A 14423-nucleotide genomic window follows, 5' to 3' on the forward strand; every position below is an offset into this window, starting at 1 on the left:
CAGATTCACTGCTTCTGCTGCTACGTCCAGCTGTCCAGACTCAGAGCTCAGTACCTCTGACCTGGAGAGATGCTCTGCAAGCCTTCAGGTTTCATGACTGAGAAAATTTCCCCTGTGGTTCATGAGACCTCTTCTTTCCACCTGGCTCTTATCCCTGCTGCTTCCCAGTGATTTTGACTTTATTAGGACCCAGAAATATCCTCAGGATAATCAAATCAGCTCTCAGAGTGCCAAGTCAAAATGCCAACAAATACAAGGTGAACTGAATTAATAGAGACACTTGTGGTCACTTGGGCTTCCCCCGTGGCTCAGACAGTAAAGAATCTGCCTGCAATGCAGGAGACTCTGGTTCAATCCCTGGGCCAGGAAGATCCCTGGAGGAGGGAATGGCTACCCACTCAAGTATTTTTGCCTGGAGAATTCCATAGACAGAGGATGGTCACATGAGTAAATGTGATTCTTCAGGGGGTGGATGGTCTCTGACATGGCTATTCAGGGGAATCCCCTGGGAAATCTGTGACTCCTGACTCCTGGTTCCCACCTCCATGGATTCTGATGTGATTTCTCTGCAAGGAGGCCTGGGAGTCAGAATTTTTTTTTTAAATTCCAGATGATTCCTGTGTACAATTTTTAAATCAGTGCTTTGGGTTGAAAACCAAACCAGTGCCATTTCCCCGCCACATTGCAAGGAATAGGCATTACAAATGAAAATCAAACAAATTCTTAGCAGTGTGTCCTAGTCGCTTGACCCAGTATATCATCGCATCTATATAAGGGTTACTAAATGACTGTGCACTGGCTTAGATGACATGTTACAAACCACCTTGCAGGACTTCCCTAATGGCCTGGTGGTTGAGAGTACACCTTCCAACATGGGGAATGCCGGTTTGATCCCTGGTCAGGGAACTGGAATACTGAGTGCCACAACTAGGACCCGGTGCCACCAAAAATAAATAAATATAATATAATATAAATAAGAATTAAAATAAAACACTTTGCCAGTAATATGAGCTATGTTGGCTGGATAGGTTTCAGACTTGTTAACACAAACCAAAAACTGCAAAATGTTACTGCCATAAGGATTGATTCTTCTCTCTAGTGTGAGAACCAGGGGTGAATTTTTTTCCCTTCTTTTCATCTTACCTGAAGGGTGAAAGCTATCTCCTCAGGGTGTGGGCCAGGATGCCCCACTCCCCAGAATTAAGGCTTGGCATTCTCTGATCCTTACATCTGTCCGGCACTGGCTGTTTTTCAGAGATGCTTATCTGGAGAGATACAGGCTGCAGCTCTTAACTGAGGGGACAAACGCTAGCCTCTGGGTCTGACTCATGCTTGAAACATGCAGAGGGAGCCCAGAAGCATGCAGGCCTCCTTCCTCAGCTGTTCTTTAAACAGCTGACAGGGAAGATCACAGACACAGCAGCTGAGGAAGCATGTGGACTCAGCTTCCATTCCTAAGGCTCCAGAGACGAGGGCATGGCCCAGCCCTGGGGCTGGCATCTTCTGATTTAATTCCTGTGTGATCTGTCCCTCTCTCTAAACTCAAAGGGCCAGCTCATACTTGGTGCCAAAAGCAAAGCTTCAATTTCTGGGAGAAAGCAGGGGGAGAGGGGATAAGGACAGGTTATTAAACAGAGTGGTTAACAATCTGGTGCAGACGATACTGCGTGCAGTTTACATAAGCTACACGTGTATGGCTTTCTTTCATTAAGCCCATTATTCTAGTTCTCTTCAGAGGCTCCTCAGAATCTTCCACCTGGAGAGTCCTGGTCTGAGGCCCGTCTCAGGGTGGAACTTGGAGAAGAGTGCTCACTAACTGTCCACAACTTGAACACCCCCTGCCCTGTGATTCCAAATGGATTCTGCCACAGCGCTGGTCATACAGCCCCTATGGGGGTGGGGCTGGGGGGCTGTCATTTAGGAAGACTCCAGGCTCCTCTCCCAGGAATATTTGCAGCAGAGATATTCTGATCACCTGTCCATCTGCTGGTGAAAGGGGAGCAGACACCCATTATCGGCTGGAGCTGCAGCTTGAATAGAATCAGAGACAGGCCAGAAGAAGCAGGCAGGCTGGGAAAGCCGACATATTCTCTAGTTTTTACAAATATTTATTTACTTGTTTATTTGGTTGGGCTGGGTCTTGGGATCTTTCCTTACTGCCATACTGACTCTCTAGTTGTGACTCGTAGGCTTAGCTGCTCTGAGGAATGTGGGATCTTAGTTCCCCAACCAGGGATTGAACTTGCGCCCCCTGCATTGTTGCAAGGTGGATTCTTAACCACCAGACCACCAGGGAAGTCCCACATATTCTCTAATGACAGGACTACGCCACAGAAGTTTGAGAGAAAGCTCACAGTGGGGCCTGTAGGGACTTGTAAGGAGAGGGTGAGCCTGTGAGCAACACGCTCCTCCTCCACATCTTGAACAGGCCCCAACGGGCCTGTCTGTAGAGACAGCGATGAACTGGTCTCCTTGGCAACGGAAAGTGCTGACTCCACAGGGCTAGAACAGGCACCTGTGAGCCTAGAAGGAGTTTATTGCTCCCACCTCTAGTGAATGCCCGTGCCAGGCAGACACACGTCCTCCCACTCCTCCTCATTGCTGTCATCTGCTGCCTTCAGGTCACTCTCCATCACTGAGTGAAAGCCCCTTCGTTCCAAATCCTGAGAGATTTCAGCCTCTGTGAAGATAGCTAGTGAGCAACTTTACTTCCCGATACTGACTGTCCTTAGCTGCACTGCATTTCAACCCCCTAATAAAGGAGCCTGACTTAGATCTTAATATCCTGGAAATGCCCCAACACAGAAATTCTAAACCCCAATCATTTGTTCTCAAATCACTTCCTGTATCTTTTCTGCTCTCCATCTTTACACTTTTCTTTTGGAAAAAAAGTTATGACAAAAGTTATGACAAAAAGTTATGAAAAGTTAAGACAGTGTGTTAAACAGAGCTATCACTTTGCCAACAAAGGTCTGTCTAGCCAGTTATGTTTTTTCCAGTAGTCATCTATGAATGTGAGAGTTGGACCATAAAGAAGGCTGAGTGCCAAAGAATTGATGCTTTCGAACTGTGATGCTGGAGAAGATTCTTGAGAGTCCCTTGGACAGCAAGGAGATCAAACCAGTCAATCCTAAAAGAAATCAGTCCTGAATATTCATTGGAAGGACTGATGCTAAAATTTAAGCGCCAATACTTAGGCCACCTGATGCGAAGAGCTGACTCATTAGAAAAGACCCTAATGCTGGGAAAGATTGATGGCAGGAGAAGTGGGTGACAGAGGATGAGATGATTGGATGGCATCACTGACTCAATGGACATCAATTTGAGCAAACTCCAGGAGATAGTGAAGGACAGGGAAACCTGGCATGCTACAGTCCATGGGGTCACAAAGGGTTGGATATGACTTACTGGCTGAACAACCTTCACACTCTCTAGATCTGTTCACAAAACCCCTCTAATTCCTTGACCTGTTCTCTCCTTCCCATCTTGCAGGACCCTCTTGGCCTCATCTACAACGTCTCAGCTGAGACCCATGTGTTCTGAATTACTATCTCAAAATTCACCATCTACATTCTCTGACTCGAAACTCTGGGGTTGCTGCTGCCATGCAAAATGGCAACAATGCAACAACACATTTATTTCTCTGCTGAGCCCTCAGCACCGTTTGTCAACTTTCTGTTGTTCCAGCGTCTTCATCCCATCTTCCCAATGACTCTCAGTTGATTGCTTCATTCCTACTTTATCCACAAAACTGGCACCAGCAGCAACAGGATCAATATCCAGCTTCCTTTCACTCCCACACTGCAAGCTCGCTTTCCAGCTCTGCTCAGCTCTTGCCTTGGCTGGCACGGTCTTCCTCCCCTCACCCCCACTGAGCGCCTTGCCCTGTCTCCCTCCTGCTCCCTCTGGAAGTGGCCTCATCAATCATTCTCCTGCTTTTCTTTACCTTCAATGTCTCCTTTTTACCAACCCCTCCCCTTGTCTACAGACCTGTCGGCTTTCCTCTCAACCTAATGTCCTACCCCTGACCCAGTGTACGCCATCTGGGCAAGCTGTGGGCCACAGAAAGCCTAGCTTTGCGAATAAAATCTGACTGGAATATGGCCATGCTTATTTGTTTATCTATTATCTATAGCTGCTTTTGTGCTGAACAACAGAATAGTTGAAGAGTAGTGACAGAGATCATCTGGCCAGCCAAGCCAAAAAGATCTGCTCTGTGGCCCTTAAAGAAAAGGTCACTTGCCCCTCTATCCTCACCACGCTCTCCCTTCCCTCCTGGCCACTCCTCAATCCATGGTGATTTCGGCTGCTTCCCTGGTTTACTTAATCTTCTTCATCTTCCCTTCCCTCAGGTCACTCCGCTGACTCACCAGCTACTAATTGAAAGGCAGGGGAGATTCTCTCATTCCTTAGTCATTCCTCTGCTGCAGTGGACATTTGGAGATCACACCATCCTTGAAATTCTAGGGGAAGATCCCAGATGTAAATGCCCAGAGGAGGCAGGTCACCTCAATGAACGAAATGGCCACCTCAGGATATGAGCCTGTGGGGTCTTGGAGAGCCCGTCACCACAGCAAAAGGGCTGCTGCTGTGCAGCTGTGAGGAAGCTAGGCCCTACATAGCCGATATTCCAGTGCTTCATGGGCAGCTAAACATGCAGATTTTATGAGGCATCACTCGACCCTTAGAAGTTGGCAACTATTTTAAAAATATTACAAACCCCGAGGAGTCAAACAAAGTGGAACTTTTGGCCAATTTGGCCTCATGGCTGTGGATGAGTCCCTCTGGTTCCATGACTGAACTTTCTTGTTCTCTTGGGGAATCTTGATTCTTTGCTTCTGGAGGTTCTCTGGGAGCCAGGATGCCTCTGCCCTCTCTGATGTTCATCCCCAGCCATGCGTCTTTTTTGCTACAGAGTTTCTTGGGTGAAATTCCAAAATTCTCTCTCACTCTCTATTCTATGCACCTGCTTCTGACTCCCATCTCCAAATGGGAAGTAGACCGCTCCACCTGGAAGTCCCAGGTGGAGACACTTCAAACTCCACTTTAGCCCTGCACCACCCTCAACCCCTGCCCTCTGCCAGTTCAGTTCAGTTCAGTTCAGTCGCTCAGTCTGCCAAGCAAACACTTATTTGGAAATGGACTCGGGTTTCCCCCGACAAAGCTGTCCTCCCCTCCATCTTTCCATCAGGATTGAGGTGCCTCTCACCGTGTCTTCAGAATATTTTGGTAACTATACTTTCTACAAAGTATTATCAGTATTACAATTAATACTGTCTCTGTGTGTGTCTTACCTGCCTACAGTACAGCCTCTCAGTGGGAACCAGCTGTCACATTAATCTTTGTATTCCCAGCTTCTAGCTAAATGCTAACATATAGTAAGTTCCTAATAAATGTTTATGACATTATGTTAAAAATCCTTCAAGCTAGATCTCAATAGTACGTGACCTGAGAACTTCAGATATACAAGCGGGATTTAGAAAAGGCAGAGGAAACAGACATCAAATTGCCAACATTCATCGGATCACAGTGAAGACAAGGGAATTCCAGAAAAATATCTACTTCTGCTTCCCTGACTACACAAAAGCCTTTGATTGTGTGGATCACAACCAACTGTGGAACATTCTTAAAGAGATGGGAATAGCAAACCACCTTACCTGTCCCCTGAGAAACCTGTATGCAGGTCAAAAAGCAATAGTTAGAACTTTACATGGAACAACTGACTGGTTCCAAATTGGGAAAGGAGTCCGACAAGGCTGTATATTGTCACCCTGTTTATTTAACTTATGTGCAGGGTGTGTGCATGCTCAGTCACTTCAGTAGTGTCCAACTCTTTGCAACCCCATGGACTGTAGCCTGCCAGGCTCCTCTGTCCACGTCATTCTCCAAGCAAGAATACTGGAGTGGGTTGCCATGCCCTCCTTCATTATATGCAGAGTACATCATGCAAAATGCAGGTTGGATGAATCACAAGCTGGAATCAAGATTGCTGGGAGAAATATCAACAAGTGGTATGCAGATGATACCACTCTAATAGCGGAAAGCAAAGAGGAACTAAAGAGTCTCTTGATGAAGTTGAAAGAGGAGAGTGAAAAAGGTGGCTTAAAACTCAACATTCAAAAAACTAAGATCACGGCATCCTGTCGATCACTTCATGCCAAATAGATGGAGAAAAAGTGGAAACAGTGGCAGACTTTATTTTCTTGGGCTCCAAAATCACTTCAGATGATGACTATAACCATGAAATAAAGATTCTGCTCCTTGGGAAAAAAGCTATGACAAACCCAGACAGTGTATTAAAAAGCAAAGACATCACTTTACCAACAAAGGTCCATCTAGTCAAAGCTATGTTTTTTCCAGTAGTCATGTACAGATATGACAGTTGCACCATGAAGAAGGCTGAATCCCAAAGAATTGATGCTTTTGAACTGTGGTGCTGGAGAAGACTCTTGAGAGTCCCTTGGACTGCCAAGAGGTCAAACCAGCCAATCCTAAAGGAAATCAACCCTCAATACTCATTGGAAGGACTGATGCTGAAGCTCCAATACTTTGGCCATCTGATGTGAAGAGCCGACTCATTGGAAAAGACCATGATGTTGGGAAAGATTGAAGGCAAAAGGAGAAGGGAGCAGCAGAGGATGAGATGGTTATATAGCATCACCGACTCAGTGGACATGAATCTGAGAAAACTCTGGGAGACAGTGAAGGACAGGGAAGCCTGGTGTGCTTAGTCCATGAGGTCACAGAAAGTCTAACACAATTTAGTGACCGAACAACAACCACCATAAATGTTTGGCAAATTAATACACAAACAAACAAAACACAAGAAAAAGATGCACTAAAAATTTAAACTGTCAAGTTTTCTATGTCTTCAGAACATTTTTACCAGGGCAATTTTTGTTTTATGGTGTCTTTGATATGCAACTAGTATTACTGTTGACATGTTAGTATTTTATCAGAGAAGAATGCAAGTTTCCCCTAATTATTATTTTTAAAAGCATTCATTTTCATGCTAAGGGAAAACTTTGTTACATCCAGCAGTTAAAAGAAAAACAGTAAAATGTAATAAATTGAAGTTAATAAAGTAGACTTTGCCAAATCTCTGCTAGGGAAATTAAATAAATAGTCTTGTTTAGGCTTCAGAGACAAAGCAGAACAGTCCTCTGACCTTGCTTCTAATCTGCCTGGACACTGCCCTGATATCAGTGACTTGAGTGACTGCCTACTGTGACTGCAAGCCTTGCAGCACCATAGATAAGATGGTGGAACATTCTTGAGATTGTTGAGCCCCTGGAGGGGAGCTGGCCCACCAAGCCCTAGGCTTAGCAACATTTCAAGTTTTAAGACAAAAAAAAAAAAAAAACCAGCATTAACATGGAACCATCACAACAAACTATGGAAAATTCTTAAAGAGAAGGGAACACCAGACCACCTGACCTGCCTCCTGAGAAATCTATATGCAGGTCAGGAAGCAACGTGAGAACTGGACATGGAACAACAGACTGGTTCCAAATAGGAAAAGGAGTACGTCAAGGCTGTATATTGTCACCCTGCTTATTTAACTTATATGCAGAGTACATCATGAGAAATGCTGGGCTGGATGAAGCACAAAATGGAATCAAGATTGCCAGGAGAAATATCAATAACCTCAGATATGCAGATGACACCACCCTTATGGCAGAAAGTGAAGAACTAAAGAGTCTCTTGATGAAAATGAAAGAGGAGAGTAGAAAATGTTGGCTTAAAATTCAACATTCAGGAAACTAAGATCATGATATCTGGTCCCATCACTTCATGGCAAATAGATGGGGAAGCAATGGAAACAGTGACAGACTATTTTGGGGGGCTCCAAAATCACTGCAGATGGTGACTGCAGCCATGAAATTAAAAGATGCTTGCTCCTTGGAAGGAAAGTTATGACCAACCTCGACAGCATATTAAAAAGCAGAAACATTACTTTGCCAACAAAGTCCCATCTAGTCAAAGCTATGGTTTTTCCAGTAGTCATAGTTAGACCATTGAGAGTTAGACTATAAAGAAAGCTGAGCGCCAAAGAATTGATGCTTTAGATGCTGTGATGTTGGAGTAGACTCTTGAGAGTCCCTTGGACTGCAAGGAGATTCAACCAGTCCATCCTAAAGAAAATCAGTCCTGAATATTGATTGGAAGGACTGATGCTGAAGCTGAAACTCCAATACTTTGGCCACCTGATGCAAAGAACTGACTCATTGAAAAAGATCCTGATGCTGGAAAAGATTGAAGACAGGAGAAGGGGACGACAGAGGATGAGATGGTTGGATGGCATCACCGACGTGATAGACAAGAGTTTAAGTAGGCTCCGGGAGTTGGTGATGGGCAGGGAAGCCTGACGTGCTGCAGTCCATGGGGTTGGAAAGAGTCAGACACGACTGAGCGACTGAAGTGAACTGAACATGAAACCAGAGCTGCAGTTTGCTCACAGATTGATGATATCAGTTTACATCCTAGGATTTTAAGCAGGAACTCAATCTTTGAAGTCCCACCCACAGAGCTGATGCACTGCCTGGAACCTTCTCCCAGTTAGGACTCCAGAGGTGCTATGTCATGGACTTCCCAGTGCTGTTTGAGTCTGGATGTTGGTCAAAACCCAATTTGGTGATGTATCCTTTGCTGTTTCTATTTCTTTTTTCTTTTAGTATTAGTATACTGAAAGTAAGCCAGATAATCTTCTAATAAATACTGGTATTATTTATTTGTATATAACAAGTGGATCATTTTGTTAACAAATCCTTTGCGTCTGAGACAAAAGTGAAAACTTTCAACAGAACAATATTGTAAACACAACAGTGTGACGACACATCTCTGCTAATGAGCGTGAGATTTACTGGGAGAATTTACTAACACACGTGACAGAAAAAGTAGTTTCTTGATCTTAAAATAGTGTTATATGGAATGATAGCTAACAATGAAACATCTAAAATTTCTCTCAAGCAAACATAGAAGGCAGTGATGCCAGCTGTCTGGATCAAGTACTTGATTTTGTGACATTTAAGAATCCTATGAGCTCTATCTCTTGTGAAAGGTGGTGGGAGCAGGTTAGGGTGAAAATGTTGAGTTAATACAGCTTATTTTCATCCATGGTTGAATCATTACTGCTTGCAATTAAAACATTGAAATAAAGTTCTCCTTTTCTACCAATAGGTGGCAATATTGTTTTGGGAAAAAAAAAAACAATAAAAATGACACCTTACAGTTTTGTTTTTTTTTAAAGATTTCTAGATCTATGCTTGATCTTTATTTTATTCCAGAACTCCAGGCTTCGGAGTGCCCAGTACAAACAGCAGTGGAGTAAACACGGCACAAACATGATATTTGAAGGAAGCTGAAGAGTTTTTACCAGTATCACCTCTTCATTTAGAACCAACTTGTCTTTGGAAGAAATGCACACTGATTCCTCTCCCCTTTTCCATCAAGTAAACTTAGAGTGACAATTAAGGCAGAAAAATAGGCACCATGTTGCAAGTGGTCAATCTGCTTCTCTGAGAACCTCCAGACTGGGTTACATTCAAATCACTAATCTACTCCCCAGCCTGGCAAGAACCTATTCTGAATATGTATTCACATAAGTCTTTCTTTACACTGATCGTTGGGATGGGACTGTAGAAAGGTATACAAATTTGTTGATGCTCTATTAGTTTTTTAAATCATTCATGTTTATGTTCATTCATGTTCATTTATGCTTATGTAACCATCATACTGTGTAAGATATAGAACATTTCCAGCACATCTGAAGGTTTCCTATGCTCTCTTTAGTTTTCAAAATAAGGAAGAAATTTTATTTCTCAAATACTCGAAACAAAACAAATAAACAAACCAAAAAAAAAAAAAAAACACCTCACAAGGCAGAAGAGTTGAAGGCGGGGGGGGGGGGGGTTGTTCTACTTTATACATTGATCTGGGTCTCTTTGTAGCCTTGAATAGAAACTCTGTGGTAGACACTCTTTGGAAGGCATATTCAGTGCATGGATGGGATGGAAATATCAAGTCACAGTAAGGATGTGGAGCAACTAGAACTCCCATGCATCAGCAGTGGGTGTGTACAGTGAGGCAGTCACATGGGAAATTGGCTAACAGTATCTATGTATGTGCACCTATGACCCCACAACTCTACTGCTATGTTCACAGGCAACAAACATGCACACATACTTTTACCAAAAGGTGAATACTAGAACGTTCAAAGTAGCAAATAGGCTATCAACAGTAGAATGCATGACTGGCTTGTGGTATATTCTCACAATGAAACACTACACAGCCACAAGAATGAATCATCCACAAATACTGTAACAACATGAATGAATCTCACAAACATAATATTAGGGGAAAGATATGGATATGAAAGAGTATATACTCTTAAAAAGCAGTTGTGATCCTGCTTTGATGAAGTTCAGAATTAATCTGTGTCCTGACCTGTAGACCGTTGTTACGGTCTTGGATGGGAGTGGGGATGGGAGAAGGTTTCCTAGGTGCTGGTGACATTCTGGTTCTTGGCGTCACAAGTGTGTTCAGCTTATGAAACTTCATCAACCTGTACACTTACTTTTAGGAAATATCGGGTTGACTAAAAAGTTCGTTCAGGTTTTTTGTACCATCTTACAGAAAAATCCAAACAAACTTTTTGGCCAATTCATGTAAATTATACTCTAATTACAGTTTTAAAATATTAAACTGTAATCAAGTACAGATAAAAGGCACTTCCGCCTGGAATGACAATGCAATCGGATGAAGGAAATCACATTTCAGTTAGATCCTCAAACCTGATAAGCCTTCCCAGGTAGAGATGGAGAACAGGCATTCTGGGGAAAAAAAGAAAAGGACTCCTTTAATCAAAAACACAGAGGTTTAAAAGAGTGAGGAACATTTGCAAAATGACAAAATTGGCCAAAGAATAAGATTGGTATAAGAAAGAAGCAAGGTCTTAAATAGCAGATCTTGCTTCTTTCTTGTAATAACCCGCTAGATTAGCATTTCTTCTCTTTTTTCCCCCCTCTTTCTTATTTTTTAAATTATGAAACTATGGTAACACATTTACCATAGACTTGGAAAATACAGAACAAGGTTACATATAGTTCCACTATATATCACAATTATTTTTTAAGTAAATAAATTAAGGTTTTTAGTTGGAGTTTCAATATGAAACTCTCAAAAGTTAATAGAATGAATACACAGAGAAGTAGGAGGATATAGTAGATTTGAAAAGCACTATGAACCAATTCAACATGATTAAGATTCATACAATTTTCACACAATAGTAGGATACAAATTCTGTTCAAGTTCCCATAGACTATAAACTAGGAGATGCTGGAACATAACCAGGGACAAAAAATAAAGTGCAAAAATTTCATGGTCTAAAGATACTAAAATACAGAGTAATTTTACCACTGTGGAATTATATTAGAAGTCAATATCAGAAGACATTTTCAGATAATCCACATGTTCTCAAGTGCAAGCATCGCTTGACTCTTTAAGGGACTTAAACACTGAAGGACTTTTCAGGGATTTTCCCAAAGGCAAAATTCTTTGCAAGGAATTCGACGTGTTCAAGTCAAAGAGGCTGTGCAGTCTTGTGTGTGCAAAATAAATGGCCTTGGTTAGGTCACCTTGTGGAATGTCTCCTGGAACTCCAGTGCCTTTTCGCATTGTCCTTGGGTTTTTTTTGTTTTCTGTATTCTACACTTTGCCTTTAAATAAAGAAGCAGGGAAAAAGTCTCACAACTAGACTGAGGGAGTCTAAAGAATTTGGTCTTATTGGAAAACATAGTGAAGTTTTTGTTTCATTTTTGTTTTTTAAGGGAAAAGCACAACGATCACATCTACACTTAATAGTTTCCCTAATGGCTCAGATGGTAAAGAATCTGCCTGCAATGCAGGAAACCCAGGTTCAATCCCTGGGTTGGGAAGATCCCCTGGAGAATGGAACGGCTACCCACTCCAGTACTCTTGCCTGGAAAACCCCCTGAACAGAGGAGCCTGGTGGGCTAAGAGTTAGACACAACTGAGTGACTAACACTTCACTCTTTGGGAAGCTGGATGCGCAGGATGCAGAAGAGGAAGACGTCATTGCAGGCTGTAGGGATGTCATTTGAGTGCATGAGACCCCTGTGCCCACCCACCTCTTCATTCCAGCCTTTCACCTAACCTTAACTGTTACAAGCCAGTCATCCCATCACTTGCAGCTCCTCCAACCAAATCCAGCCTCCCGGCTTTGCACCTGGGGCTCCAGCCCCTTGCAAGAGCTTTTCTCTGCCCCCTCACTAGGCTCACCCTGAAAATGAGCCATCTCTCCTCCCAGCAGCACTTCCAGAAGCTTTGTGCATGAAAGTTTTCAGTTGTCTGCGACTCTGCAATCCCAGAGCCTGCCAGGCTCCTCTGTCCACGGACTTCTCCAGGCCAGAATACCAGAGGGGGGAGCTGTTCCCTTCTCCAGGGGATCTTCCCACCCAGGGATCAAACCCAGAGATTCTTTACCGTCTGAGCCACCAGGGAACCAGAAAATCATTTTGGACCAGGCAGTGCCAAACCGAGCCCTGGGGAGAGACTGCTCAGTCGTGTCTGACTCTTTGTGAGTGCATGGTTTGTAGCCAACAGGTTCCTCTGTCCATGGAATTTTCCAGGCAAGAATACTGGAGTAGGTTGTCATACCCTTTTCCAGAGGATCTTCCTGACCCAGAAATCAAACCCAGGTCTCCTGCATTGCAGGCAGATTCTTTACTATCTAAGCCACTAGGGAAGATCCTCCAGAAACTTTGCCATAGAAGAAATCAGAGTCTGCAAGTACAAAATTTGTCTTCAGGATCAAAGAATGTGTGTAGAAACCAAATACGGAAAGTAAGATGCAAACACTTTCAACTGTCAAATCATGTATAGGTTCTGAAGAAAAAAACCCACCCTATTAATTTTTAAAATTAATTTTCAAACAGTGAAGTTTCATTCCTGGACCTCATCACTTTCAGGAGATCATCTTGTGCCCTGAAAAACCACAGACACTTGTAGTCATGTCCATACTGAAAAACCACCAGGGGTTACCCCAGAAGATAACCACAGCCCAATTTTGCGTTGGTACACAGTGTTACACAATATGCTGTCCCTCTTCCTCGCCACACCACCAACCCACAAGATGCTTCCTGGTTATTGGCAAGAAATTAGAAATTGAGTATTGCGTCATTGGGTCTACTTTTACCGGCCCCAGTTGTGAAATGTTTGAAGAAAGTGAATAAGGGCTAAAGAGAACCATCTGGATGTTTTCCAAGGTTCAAAAGGAAACAGGAAAACTCAAGTAATTCACATCCTTCACACCTTTTAAGCTGAACACACCATTAAGCATTAAGCACAGTCGTCTACAAGTGTAAATATTGGCCGAGGTGACATACATGACAGGCAGTGGCAGGTTAAAAGCACAAATATTTGTAGAAGGGTTTCAGTGCCAGGACCCAACCCTGGTGAAGAGGAATGGAAGCCAGCTGATGGCTCAGCCATGAGCCGGCAGAGTGAGATGACTGATAAGCCTGGGGTTTCCAGACAAAGGGCAGGAAGGGGACTGCTCATCTGGAAACTCATGGGACAATGGTGCTCACCGGAATATCGATATTTTAAAGCTTTAAAAATTCGGAGGCTCCATCCCTATCTTCACTGGTAGATAGATTTCACTGATTTAAGGAAAGTCCCCCATGTCAGGTTTTTAACACATCATTCTAAGGTGCAGCAAAGTTTAAGAATCACTGAAAAAGCAGGAAGGCAGGGGAGTTAAACCTGTGGGGTGAGTTTAGGGTTGCAATTGCTCTCTAGTGAGAACACATTCTCACCCCAACCCTCTCCCTTCCACCCCACCCACACTCACCCAACAACCACCAGCTGAGTCTGATGTCTCCTGAGTCAGGCCCCTGAAGACTCATCTTTATGCTCTCCAACCCCAGCACTCAATCCGGCACAACTCTAAATCAATCAATCACCAGGTTCTCTCTAGTCTGTATCTAAACTCTCAAATCTGCCTTCTTTCCACCTCCATCGCTGCTGCTGCCTTTTTCTGGGCAGTTGTTGAGTGCCCACAACTCTTTAGGTGCAAGCTATACACACTGCATCGGAGAAGGCAATGGCACCCCACTCCAGTACTCTTGCCTGGAAAATCCCACGGGTGGAGGAGCCTGGTAGGCTGCAGTCCATGGGATCGCTAGGAGTCAGACACGACTGAGCGACTTCACTTTCCCTTTTCATTTTCATGCATTGGAGAAGGAAATGGCAACCCACTCCAGTGTTCTTGCCTGGAGAGTCCCAGGGACGGGGGAGCCTGTGGGCTGCCGTCTATGGGGTCGTACAGAGTCGGACACGACTGAAGCGATTTAGCAGTAGCAGCAGCATACGCACTGCATTGGTGGATAAAACAGACAGTC

General features: G+C 43.6%; 1 protein-coding gene across 9 annotated transcripts in view; it reads right to left on the bottom strand.

Annotated features, from left to right (window-relative positions):
• ASNS (asparagine synthetase (glutamine-hydrolyzing)) overlaps positions 1-14423 on the bottom strand; it is a 151353-nt gene that overhangs the window by 75726 nt on the left and 61204 nt on the right. Inside the window, exon 3 of one of the 9 annotated variants that reach the window (XM_069587487.1) lies at positions 10794-10832. The exons of 5 other annotated variants lie outside the window; for them this stretch is intronic. The gene's annotated coding sequence lies outside the window, so the exon portion shown is untranslated. Of the gene's footprint in view, positions 1-1143; positions 1317-10737; positions 10833-14423 lie in introns of those variants that run through there. 3 more of the 9 variants (XM_069587493.1, XM_069587490.1, XM_069587495.1) reach the window with 3 other exon arrangements.

Source organism: Ovis canadensis, chromosome 4, assembly GCF_042477335.2.
Source record: "Ovis canadensis isolate MfBH-ARS-UI-01 breed Bighorn chromosome 4, ARS-UI_OviCan_v2, whole genome shotgun sequence".
NCBI lineage: Eukaryota > Metazoa > Chordata > Mammalia > Artiodactyla > Bovidae > Ovis > Ovis canadensis.